Source organism: Aythya marila (genome assembly GCF_965140915.1).
Source record: "Aythya marila genome assembly, chromosome: Z".
Taxonomy (NCBI): Eukaryota; Metazoa; Chordata; class Aves; order Anseriformes; family Anatidae; genus Aythya; species Aythya marila.
The window spans coordinates 81,195,590-81,209,440 of NC_139080.1; the positions used below are offsets into that span (position 1 = coordinate 81,195,590).

At 36.8% G+C, this 13,851-nt stretch overlaps 1 protein-coding gene across 1 annotated transcript in view; it reads right to left on the reverse strand.

Moving 5' to 3' along the window:
- Positions 1-13,851, reverse strand: part of EDIL3 (EGF like repeats and discoidin domains 3) — a 264,656-nt gene that overhangs the window by 87,423 nt on the left and 163,382 nt on the right. The gene's annotated exons all lie outside the window — the stretch shown is intronic.

Here is a 13,851-nt window from a genome sequence, read left to right on the forward strand (position 1 = left end):
TTTTTTTTTTTTTTTTTGCAGTAGGGGGATATTTTCCCCTGACTACCTCACTTTATCCCATACTATACAGTGATACATGAAATAATAAATAATTTTGTCATTGATTTAGCACTTTTTCTACTTGGGAGTCATTCAAAAGCAGAACTCTGTTTATGCAAATGTGTCTGCTGCCCATATTTTTCTTGGTAAAATTAAGTATGAATATATTTCAGTTTCAGTCTATAACAGTCTGTTACAACGATACCTGGCCTACTAAAATCTGTCTGTTTTCTTGTACCAAATTAAATTTTTGCAGTGAGCCACACGGTTAATCAGCATATTTAAGAAAACAGGATTTCCAGTTGTAGGACTTATATCTCACATTTCCAGCTGAAGGTAGAAGCAGTGAAGGAGACTTTTTCATTTTCCAGAGGACTCTGTCTTTTGCATATACATGTACAGACAGACTGTATCTCTAAATGTACACTCTGATGGACTGAAGAAGAGCTGAAATTACTGGAAGCACTCTGGCTTTTTACACAGAATTTACTTCCTTTGCACTTGCACAAATGAAACACATTGTATGAAGGTAATGTGAAGGGTAGTCACATATCTGATTAACTGACTCCTGGCTTGGCTCGGTAGTCATGAGCACTGTGTACCAGTGCAGCTAGAGATAACATAGACACACTAGGTATATTCCTACATACACATTTTTTGAATGTACTGGCCTCCTCTTTTATGTCAAACACATTCTTACTGACATCTAATCTTCTCTCAACTTCATGACAGCTTTTTTTTTTTTTTTTTTTTCTTCTCTCACTAGTAGCTGTAGCTTCTTATATCACCTCCTAACACATCACTTTTAAACAATAGCACAGCCTAAGCCCTTTGCAGTCCCTCCCACACAGAAGTAGATTTTCACTTGGAACGAATCCTAAATTGTGCAAGACCTGTGTATGGAGCACTGACTTCTTAAATATTAAAGCTTTGCAGATCTGTAATATGAATATAAAGATCACTGTTGCCCAAAAAGGATGGTATACTACCACAGCCACCTTACTATAAATCTGATCTTGCTAAAAATCTCTAGCTCAAGTGAAGCAGTGCTGTGAATTTCAGCTGTTCAACCTGGACTGAAGTTTGAAGGTTGCTGATGAGTGCAACACAGTGGGGATACAGCTGCAGATCACAAGCTCAATGTCGCACTTTTTAGCTATCGGCTATTTGAATCAATCTTCACCTAATCAAATTGTTTGCTCACTCCATGCAGCTCAAGCATTTTTTCCACAGTCCAATGTTATGATTAGAGTGATATTGAGTAACTTGGTTGTAGCAACTCATGTTAATTGTTGTTCTGTCGACTAATCCCATGGGCAAGACTAAATCAATGTTTTCATTCTCATTGAAAGAATTTAATCAGCACTTTCCTTAGACATAGTAACAGACCACAGGTCCCTCTTTCTAGTACATCACAACACAAGGTGAAAATATAAAATAGAATTTACAAAACCCCATTTATTTCGCACTTCAGTAGACTTGGAGTACTCACAATGACAGTTATTTCAGATTGCTTTTACCTATTACCAGATAAAAAACATAAAACAGGTTTATTACTTATAGGTGACTCCTAACTATGCAATGGAATAGTATATTTTTGACTGGCTCTGGTAAGTTTATGGAGCCATTCAGCTCTGAAATCTGATTAACAGAAAGCATTTATTGCTCTAAGTTTGCTTCTCAGATTTAAAACTACACAAAATGGATTTTCTTGACCTATGAACATTTTTATTATTATTCTGAAGCATGGCTCTAAATGTCACTAGCCAGTCTGGTGGTTGGCACTGAGGTGAAGAATATGATTAATCTTGTTTCATATCTTCACATAAAGTACTGTATGTCAAAGGCAACATCTTTAACAATTTACATCAGTAGCAACTAATGAATGCACAGACACTTCCAGACAAGCAAACTTTCCAGATGATGTTGTATTAAGCTTCAAATCTCTAGGAGCTGACATGAAAATGAAGTGATTACTTATGTTCTATTCAACAGAAGACAGCTTTTCAGACAGTAATGGGAAGAATTGCTACCTATTTGCTGATATGTCCAAAGAGATTAAATGCTTTTTATGCTGATGTAGCATCTCAGCCAACCACGGCACATTATTCTGTTATCGTACTGGTCAATACAGTTCACGTGTATAAGCAATGGCTATCAAAACTAATCAAATATAAAGAAATTAGATGTTATGTTCTACTTCTCAAGAGTGTCTTTACTGCTAAGTGAATATCACATGCTTCTATTACCAAATCCTCTCTCCATAGTTTTATAGTATGGTTGTAAAATCCTGTCTTGGCCTTTACTTGGTCTACATGCTCCCTGCTGAGGAAACAGTGTAAAAATAGTCACGCAATTGTTAGGTGGCTTGAGAATTTAAAAAGAGGAAGCAAAAACATTCTTGAAATGCTTTTGTCACCTAATATTCACTTGATTTTTCCAGTGGTAATGTGATTTCATGACTTAGTGTTTTTAGAAATTGTGTCTGGATGAAGAAACTAAATTTATAGACTTTCAGTATAGAGCTACACCAATAAATCAGTGCTTTATTCCCATCCACAAAAAATATCCCTAGGGTGCACTGTGGGAACTACAGACGTGTGAGTCTGCTTCCATATCTTGTAAGTTGCTGAGTCTATAATTGAGAATAAGATCACTAGGTACCTGGTTAAAGGCAATCTGCTGGAAAAGAGCCATCATGACCTCTGTAAACAGCAATCTTGCCTCCCCTGATGGAGTTCTTTAACAGTGGCAATGTGCACTGGGATAAAGGAGATACAATGGAAATAATATACTTGGATTTTCAGAAAGTATTTGAGAAAGTTCCATATCAAAGGCTTTTGCTGGTGAGTGGGGATATGGTCCTTCCATAGACTGAAATCTAATTAAAGAATAGGAAGCAGCTTTTCAGGATGAAATGTCAGCAGTGGGATCCCCTGGTGATCAGTGTTTGCATCAGTTTTACTCATCAGTGGCCTGGATAAAATTGTGAATGGGGAAACTGACAAGTTTGAAGCTACTAAAGTCTCTTGATCAAATGCTACTTTGATGGTGAGCAGCTCCAGAATGGCATAAAAATTTAATGAGTGGTAAAAAGGGTGACAGATGATCCCCAGTGTACACAAATAGAAGATATCACATATAGGAAAACAAACAAACAAGCAAAAAATCAAACCAAACCAAAAAAAAAAACCTATGCCTACACAATTCTGAACTCAGAAATTGCCATCACAACTTAAAACAGAGATCTCAGAGTCATCATCAAGAGTTCTCTGTAGTCATTGGCTCAAATTGCATCTACAGCTCCTGCCAAAATAAACTGAAAAAAAAAAAAAAATTAGGCATGGAGAACAAGGCATAGACTATTATTTTACAGGTGTATGAAACTCTGGTGTGACCACATAACATGTACAGTTCTAGCCTGTACATCCCATGAAGATCAAGAGGAAGTACAGAGAACAGCAACTCAAATGATTAAAGGGAAACAGCAGGTATCTTAGGAAAAAGGTATAAAACCCTAGGACTTTACAAGCTGGAGAAGAAAAGGCTGAGGACAGATATGAGTGAACTTTACAGAAAAATGGGCAAGGTGAATGCAGTGCTGTTCATCACATCCGGAATACAGAAACTAGGAAGTACTCACTGAAATTCACAAGAAATCAGTTTAGCACATATAAAAGAAATTACTTCTCTGCACAGTGGGCAGTGATTTTCTGGAGCCTTCTAGAGGCACACAGAGAACTAACAGGTTCAAAAAGGAATTAGGGAAATTCAGGCATAATAGGATGGTCCAGGGACATACCCTCTGATATTCCTACTGCTGGAACTGTTGGCCTGGAGCAGACATGAGGGCAACAAATGACAGAAAGTTCTCAAACGTACCTTCCCTCCTTAAATAATGTTTTTCACTGCCATTGTCAGGGACTTAACCGTAAGCCAGACAGACCGTTGAACTATCTGACTAAGTATGATGGGTTTTATGTTCTTAAGAAATTAACAATAGAACAGTAGTGAAATTTAGCTAGAAATCCATTATGTCATTCATGTAAATAGACTATTTAAAAATCACTCCCCAGGAAAATACACTACATACATAATGAATAAGTATAACGGTTCAATTAAGAATAGAAACTAGACTTTAAAAAGCTACTCCTTCAGAAGGCATCTCCTTTTAATATAGTTTATAGGCTCTTTACTCAGCATTCTGTAGAAAACCTAATTATCCAATAATTTAATATTATAGAGACATAAAAATGTTTGTTAGTGGACTGCCAAGAACAGGGTTGTATTTCTAAGCTGACAAGCTATGAAACAATATTCCCTTTCCTGTAGTACCTCAGAAGAAATGTGGCCAGTGAAACCACTAGATAGGTATGAAATTTTTGTTGCAGCTGTTTAGAGAAGAGATGGAAGATATTAGAAAACACCATTTACTCACCAAAATCCAATTCTTTTAGCATTTTCTTATTTTCGTAAGTAAAGCATAAATAAATATTTGATTTGTGGATACAATCCTCTCACAAAATGCCTAGACCTTTGAAAACATATAGATTAACTTAGCATTTTTCACTTCTTATGACTAAAGAGAAAAATTTCACAAAATCCTATATCAAATGGCAAAGGGAAAGCTACCTGTCAGCAGTACATAAACCATCACAACTCTGCAATTTCATCTTGATGTGTTAGGTTCTGCTGGCTGAGAAAGAGCAAGGTAACCCCACTGTGCTGAAAACACTAGTATTATGAAATTCCAAATAAACAAAGTTACTCAGCAAAATTACAATGTAATTACCACAAACAAGTTGTTTGATTATTTTAACTCAATACTGCATAGATTACACTATCTATCCATAATGACTTCTCAAAAAAACAACAATAACAAAAAACACCAACAAAAACCCAAAGTATTAAAATGTACACATCTCATTTAAATTTGCAATAACCTCTTCATCCTATTTCCTCAGCACCAATGTAAAGAGCCTATAGGACTGCGGAAACATCTTCCTGCCTTTCTTGTGTAAGTTACCCTATGTAACATTTTCCATGACTTGAAATCCCTTTGGATAAATGTGTGCCTTGCAATGTTGGTTGCTGATCAGCTAGCTGAATGGCAGTGGGATTGACAGAGCAGGAGAAATTCTTTATTCCTCAATTTGTTGTTTTGTAGAAGAGGACCTAACTCAGAACAAAATCCAGAACAAGGAGGAACATGAGCACTTAATTGCAGTAACTTCAGTAGGCATGCATTTGTGTCCAACCACATGAAGAAGGATGAAGTTCAGCCTGCAAAAAGGAGAAGCTTGGATTTAGGGTCTTGCAGGAAGTAAAAGTTTAACTTGACACTGTCTTCTGAAGGTGCTTCACTATGCATAAAAGATGTCAGTTAATCAGAGACCAGAATTTTCTTCTCCCCAGACCTCTTTCTGGACCACAGACCGTGACATCTCTGCTTTCCCAAGTTGAAACACTTTTCTGCATTACTTCCTTCGAGGGTAAACACTGTTGACAGGTGCAGTCTTCGCTCTTCTTAGAAACTACACTTTTCCTCAACATTTCAAGTTGGCTAACTTAGGCAGCTTCCCACTCTGTAAACTATTTTGGTGAATTCCTTGGGGTCTGCTTCTCCTTATATGTTACACAGGGGACGAAGGTGATGCGGGGTACATGATGACTAAATGCTAGTAATGAGTAGGATCAAAAACTATTGGTTCAATCTTCAAAGCAATATGCAATTAAAGCTAGAAAGACAGCCTCACACTGACTACATAGGCCACATTTCATTATTAAATCGTATTTTACTTCCAGCAGTTCTATTTGCATGTCTAACACTAAACCATAGCTTATAAAATATATTACATAACTTGTGCCCCATCTTGCCTGCAGAGAACTGGGTCAGACACCCAGCACCAACTTCAGCACAGATGAGAAGGGGCTGAAAGGATTCCATTGAGTGCTTTGGGAAGGAAGGTTAATCCTTGTGGGTTTTCCTGTTGACACTTTTTATCAAGGAAACAACTTCCCATGTCTAAAAATGAATCAAAACCAGCACTCTCTCAAGTGCACTCTCTCATACCTGAAGGAAAAATTAAAGATTAAAATTAAAATGAACTAAAAAGGAGTTTTAGGGATTTCCCATGTGGTCATGATAGTGGTGGTGATGGAATCCAAGAAGACAGTATTCATTACTTCATATTCATAGACTGGAACGACTGGGACAGGAAAGAGGAATGTAGAAGAGGAAGAGATTTCAGCAATCACAGTAAAATTTGTGTGTAATCTTCTGTATGTAATTTTACTGCTATCGAGAGACAAAAATATTTTCCCCATCAATATATGCTTTTCTCCAGCTTGGATACAATGAATTACAAAATGGTTAATTTTTTTGCTGTGCCTGTATTTCAAAACATGGATCGGTTAAAATGGATTGAATAAAAATAGGAACATAGGTATTATAAAATTAGGTTTTAGTAACAGGTGCACAGACTGGGACAGATATTATCAGAACAGCAATACATTACAAATATTACAATATAAGTAATACAGACTACATATACTGAAGCTGATCTTCATTGAAGGTATGCAGTGTTGCCATCAACTGCACAGATTTTCCAACAAAGGAAAATCATATTTATGGAGGAGCGCTATCAAACAGATTTTGCTGGATCACTAATGGATATTAATCTGTCCATCTGTAAAAGTTTCACATCATTTCTTGTCTGTAAACAAATTTTCTAAGTAACTACACCAAACCAAAAGCCAGCTAAATTACATTTAGCATTAATACTAGAAAACAATTATTGATACCAAGGAAAAGCGTTTGAACTAAAATTAATTCCATCAGCTTTTCTCTGCAAAGAAATAATCCTGTATGCTACTTGTGAATTTCGAAATCTTTAATTCCACTTTGATTCTGAAACTCACTTGCACCCTTCTGAGCCTCAATTAACATGCAGCAGAAAGACTCCAAGCCTTTTTCCCTCAGGGTTATGTTGCTGCAATTTTATTTTATTTTTTTTTCATGCCAGTGACAGCAGTAAGTAATGCTGCGGTGGCTGATCCTCCAAGCTGCAGGGGTGCATCCATCTGGGGCAGCTCTCAGGCTGAAGGCCACTGCTCATGGTGTGGTCTGCAGCCACAGAAGCAAGACATTTGCCTCTCTTCTGACAGGCAGTGATTGACTGCTATTCCCCAGCAGACCCCACACCAAGTTGTGATGAACTGCACACTGGTTTTCCTTTTAACACAACTAATGATGAGATGCTGGAGACATTCTGAATTTCTTCTCTTGTAAGCCCTTGAATCATCTGATGGAACAAGCATGGTGGTGGCCAGGGACTAAAATAGATGTAACCTACTAGCATCGCTCATTCCCCTCCCACATATCTTACATATCACTGCACCAGTGCCTGGAACAGGAGCTTTGCTGGACTCTCTGTCTGTCCAAAGCAGCAGGAGCTGTGAATCTTGCCTCAGTGGGAAGTTGATCACTGAGCATATTACATTTCCTTCTCCTTCTGAAAACTGCAGGTGGGAGCTGTGCTGAGCCTGGAGATTTTATTTCATTTAGGGCTCGTGTACCCATGTTTTGTTCTGGTTTCTCTTCAGTTAATGTGGATTTTCATCTTTCACAGCTTGGTTGAAATTTGAAGTCCAAATGAATCTCCAGAACATGAAACAACTTAAAAGCTTCCAACTTTTGCCAAGTTTATATGATATTCGCTTGTATCCAGCCTTGTGTCCCATACATTAACCATTGTAAACCTCAAAGCAGTTTCATTATGAGGGTTTGCATGGCTCTAAAAATGATTTACTCTCATTGCTCACTTCTGTGTCCACCAAGGGGGAGCAACATACCATATCAGTCTGACTCAGATCTCAAGCCACCCTCCATGATGAATCAATTTTGGAATAAATCACTTATGCATTATAAATAATAAGCCTTGAAATAAGGTATTTTTTCCTACTGAGCTTGTACCTGAAACAGCTAAAACGGTTCTGTGATGTGGCTGTTGGGAACTTTGTTGAGCCCACTGCAGCTATGAATTGTTCTTTCCATATATTTATAATCATTGGTGCTGTTAATGAAGGCGTTTTTATACAAATTTAAGGAATTATTTTTTTGGTCATAATAACTTGCTTCTTCTGGCTTTTATTTCCTTTTACTGTACCAATTCCATACCTGCAAATTATTTCACTTGGGTAAAAGTAGAATGTACATTATTGACCAGGGACTTAAGTAGCCTATAAAGGCTACTTTGAAAATAATGTTATGCTGCAATTTTACTTTTAAGGCTTAGAAATGCTGAAATACACATTCGCATAGACTTTGCCACACATAAAAATGCACATAAAAGTTCCTCCTACACAAGAACAGAGGATATTTTCATAAGTATTTTATCTTCCCTACTTTTTGTGAATGTCAGTAATACAGAACATTACAGAAAAGGGTAGTAGCATCTCCCCCTTAGGCTGTAGAAGCAGACAGGTCGAAGACAGGTAGGAGAAGGAACCCCAGAGCAACCTTCCTACTTCCTTACAGAGGGTAACTGTGTGTCCCCAGGAGTCAGGAAATACATAACGCCTGACCAAAGCAGATCAGCAGATTTAAGTAAGGAAATGTGGCGATAAAGTCTCCACAGCAAGTTGGTTCAAGCTAAAATGAGATGTCACAAAGTCAAGCTGTAGCTGCCTGAAAATGGGGTTGACGAGTTTTTGACATGGCCCAAAAGCTTGTACTGCACTATGTGACTCATGTAGCAAGGAGATGATTAAATGGGTAAAATACACCTGTTGGGTCCGAAGGGATTGTCTGAATATCTTACAATGAGTTTCTGTTGGGTGTCTGAGAAAAGATTGTGTCTGCTACTGCCTAATCAAAATTAGATATTAAGAAATGAATTTTCAAAGTGGGACATTGCTGTGTAGTACAACGGCAGCAAGACGAAAATGCACCCAGAGGCATAGGGATGAGTATTTTATTTCAATATCAAATACTGAGAGTTCAGTCTCATTTTCCCATTGTGCTGAAAGGAAGAACTACCATTCTGATCTGCTGAGCCTAATTTTGCACACCTCTGCATCTTATATGAGATGTCTGGACAAAGAGCAGCAGAAGGGCCAGCCCTTGCTTTGTTGTTTGAAGACTCAATATTAGATGTGTTAAAAGGATTGATTAATATTTCTCACTAGGTCATTGAAATGCCTGGGAGAACATTTCATTTTCAACAATGCTTTCTGTCATTTCTATAACTTTTTCTGCCTCTCTGCACTTTCATACCAATATACTATACAGAAACGCCAGCTAGACCGTATTCCCAGCCTCAGCAAACCTCATTAGTTTCAGCCAGAGATTCAAGAGGGTTTTTGTGCAACGCAAATACAGAAATTGTGTTCCATCCATGATAAACTGACATAGTTAAGAATAAAAAGCACCACCCTTACTTCTGATGCATTTAGCCTGTCTTTCAGCACGTATTTAACCTCTTAAATAGTTCCTGATTTTGTTCATAAATAGTAAAAAGTTCAAAATAGGACATGAAGAAATACCTAGACTGAGTTGAATTACATGGGCTAAAATCACATTTAACAGGTGAAAGTTTTCCCTTTGCAGCTTCAAAATGTATTTCTAATATGTTTCTTTTAAAAGATCTTTACGTAATCCTAGGAGGACATAAATCAAGTACTAGTGTTAATTTTATATTAAATTGAAACAGTTCTTTTAGGCACAGAAATTCTTCCATTCTTACATTTTTGTAAGACTAACCACACATTATTCCCTAAACTAGCAAGGACATTGTATGAATGATAAGTTATCCACCTTGCATACAATTTAAAAAGTAGATTGTTTTTTCTAAGGGTAACGCATGTCCACACGTACACAAACACATATAATCTCCTTAATTTTTCCACACACCAAGTCCTGAACTTATCCAAATAATGACAAACAGGAATAGATATATTTACCAATTATTTATTTATTTATTTTTGTAGTATCCTTGGCAAACGAGCTGAAAATTCTAGCCTACAAATATGAACTTTGAAGAGAAATAAGAGAAATACAAGAACTACAATGCATTCTTGTCTTTGCCTTAAACATGAACTAAAATATGTATTCTTTTGATTAGGCTGATGAATATTTTCAGCTGGTTTTAAGTCTTGATTTTATGCTCAGGCTCTGACCTATGACATGCCTTTGTACTAGTTTAGTGTTTGTGGGGCCATGCAGTTCATCTGATTAAGGAATTGCTCTTATTCATTAATTACCTTTTCAAATTTCCTGGGTCAGTTTTTGCTGGGACAACAACGCAAACAGATAACATGGCAGCTCAGAAAAAGCAGCCATGAAAGAAGCAAGACAGGCAAAGAAGCAGTGAAGCAAGGCTGCTTTAGGCAGCAGCCTGGCTGGTTTATGTCAGTTTTCATGGAATTGCTACTTTGCAGTATGATGCAATAAAAAACAGGGTAGAATATTTTTGTTCCATTTCCTTCTAAGTATTGAAAATCTGCTTAGAAATTTCTGGAATTAAAAAGTAATTAAAAGAGCTTGCCTATTTAATGAATTGGATAAGAGAGCAACAGGAAATCTTGATTCAGTTGAAAGTCATAAAGTATAGGTCATCTAGAAATTATCCAAGGTCATCTAGTCTAGGAGTGTAAGGCTGCATGCAAGCAGAAGTCTTGAAAGCTTCTTTCTGTCTGGATTTGCCAGGTGTTTAGGTAATTTTTCAGTATGGAAGACACTGAAAAAAGGTACATTTTCATTTAAATAAAAAATTGTTACTTTTATTTCCATGGAGATTAATGCAGAAGATGATTGAGTGTAATATTAACATCAGTGTACTAAAACATAAAACACAGGAAAATGTTGTGAAGGTACACTGCTGAGCAGGTTTTGTGACATGTTATATAAATTAAATTGGAGCACTTCATTTGAATTTAGTCTTCCTACACATGGGCATGTTGAATACATAGAAAAGGAGGTGAAGGATCTACAGCATACGTCACAAATATTTATAGTGACTAATTTAATCTATATCTTTAAAGAAAAAGCATGAGAAAAATTGCCACGTGTTTTAATGGCAGTAATGCTTGGCAATCAGGAAAATATAACTCCAAAAGTACAATGGTGAAATTGTGATGTGTCCACCTTAGAAGTACCGTCTCCTAGATAAAAACTGAACACAAAATTACCTGTAGAACTACTCACAAATTATTGCAATTCACAATCCATGTTGCTCATGGGAGATTTAAACAGTACAGAGTCATACTAAATAATGCAAACAGTCTGACATCAATGAAAGTGGCTCCCTGTTGCCTGCAAGAGAATTTTGTGATCCAGAAAGTAAAATATTCAGGCCCAGGATAATCTGTCTTGGAACTAGTAGTTATTTACAAAGGCACAAGAATAAGGAAAACTGTAAAGGAGGTAATCATCATTGATAGCCTGCAGTCAGCACAGAAGCAAGAAATAGGTTCAGAGACTACAAGAACAGAAGGAGATGCAGCCGTAACAATGAACATGCTGAGGCCTTAAGAAATCTGGAAAGTAACGTGCAATTAATAGTATTTAGCTTTTACCTCCAGAGGATGCAGAAAGGTTCTATCTTTCTGTTCTGTGGTTACTAGACATTTACAGGCAAACTTTGTAAATACCAGATGCTCAGTAAAGGTTCTCTAACAGGCTGATAAGCTCATTCCTGAACAATTGAATATTTTTGAAGCCATAGGTGCTCTTGTATTCCACATCACTGATTGTGCCTCCTCCTGTGCTTTGCAGCAATGAGAAAAAGCTGTTTTTAACATCACTTATGACTGAATGGCTAAAGACAGCAATAGCTAATAGAGAAGAATGAAAACTGAATTTAAACCTCTCCAGAAACAAAGCAAAAAAAAAAAAAAATCAAAAACAAAACAACAAACAAACAAACAAAAAACAACAAACAACCTGAGAGGTCAGACCAGCACTTTATAATCAGAAGGACAGGTAAATAAAAACTAAAAAAGGCCACAGAGAAGCAGAAGCACTATTGGAGTGTGAAGGACATCAGCTTGCCAGGTGATACCTTCTTGTCTTCTGAGAACTTTACTCCATGGCTAAGCACCTAGAAACCAACTCCAAACCAAATCCTCTCCAGAAGGAGACACAGGATATGTCACAGGGTCAAGGTGGTCCAAATATAGTTCATGCTTTCAAGCTCATCGCAGATTTTAGTGCTATGGCAGCACTCAGGTCCAACCAAGCCTTTCCCTCGTACTTCAGCGGCACTAGCTGTTAGGGGAGGCTTTTGTGATTAGTCAGAAAGATTTGGGGTGAGTGTACCATGGCACTCACAGAATCTGGTTGTAATATAACCATTGTCTCACATCTGAAGAGTGCTACACATCAACCAAAACAGAAGGGAATTAAGAGACTAGCTAAGAGAAATGTTGTGGATTTAAAAGAATAATAGAATGACAAAAAATTTAGTTGAAGCACTAGGAATAACGTCAAACTACTGCAAGGTGATGAGTAATATAACAGGTCAGTATTACAAAGCATTGGTATTTAGGATATACAATCTATTGTACTATTTAAAATGCATCCTAGAGAATAGGCTTGCAATGACAAGAAAGCTGACTGCATGGTATGTTTCTCTATTTTTTCTTCTCTGTCTAGGATACGTTACATATTCTGTGATGTGGATTAGCAATTCTTGAGCTTTTTGAGGTAATTCTGAGACAGCAATCAGTCATTTACATAATTAGTGTAACAGTATTTAATTGTATGATTACTGTAAATATGTGTAATACTCTAATGGTGTAATTAGAATGTGTAATTACTACCTGTAATTACATAATTAGGTGTAATGGCATAACTAAACTTCTCATGAAAAAAGTGGATATTTACGACACCATCTATAGGAACTGCTATACTGCAGAATAATATTGCTGGCATAAAAAAGGAGAGTTACCGATTTAATGCTACCTGTGCTGAAGCTAGCTCAAAAGCATATGAGTACTAAAAGTTTGTGAACTATGCCAAAGAAGTAGAAGAATATGGTTAGTTTCCTGAACAAGGGTAGTTCAGAGATCTCCAGTCAATACAAACATTATTCCCATTGTTAATAGTTTGTTATTTATTTACAGCTCTTCATACACTGAGCTGAATAATGTACATATGAATATACTGAATATATATGAATATAGATCAATAAAAATGGTATAACTGGAGTATTTTAATATCTATGTTTTTATAAAACGTATTTATAAAACATAAAAGTATTCTATAAATACTGATTTAAGTAAGATATTACTTGTACCTTAACTCTTTATAATCTTTATAAAATCTGTCTGATCTTATTTTGGTTTTTAGAATTACCCAGACTTTCAGAATTGGATCTTTATAGTGAGCTCATAATCAACGTTATTCATAAAAGCACAGGCAGCTCTTCCCAGGACAGCTCCTAGATTAACTCCACTAGTGAATTCTCTGTAAACCAGTGGTCCATCTCCCACCTGGCTACTTTTATCTTCCCTTCAGGTCTCTACCTTGCTTGCCTTACAGTTGTTTTATGCATGATCCTCAATTAAAACAAGAGCCAGAGTCAAAAAACAACAACAAAAGCAGTCGTTTTCCTTCCACAGAATGGGTAGACAATCCGTGGTACACCTTGCCACAGGGTATTATGGGTTTTTAGGTGAATTCAAAAGAGGTTAAATAAATGCTTGGAGAACAAGCCTCTGAGGGCCATTCTTCCAGGTACCAAATCAATTGAGCAGGCCCAGGCTTAGGCTCAGGAATTGCCCTGAGCTGAAAACAGTCAGATGATGCAG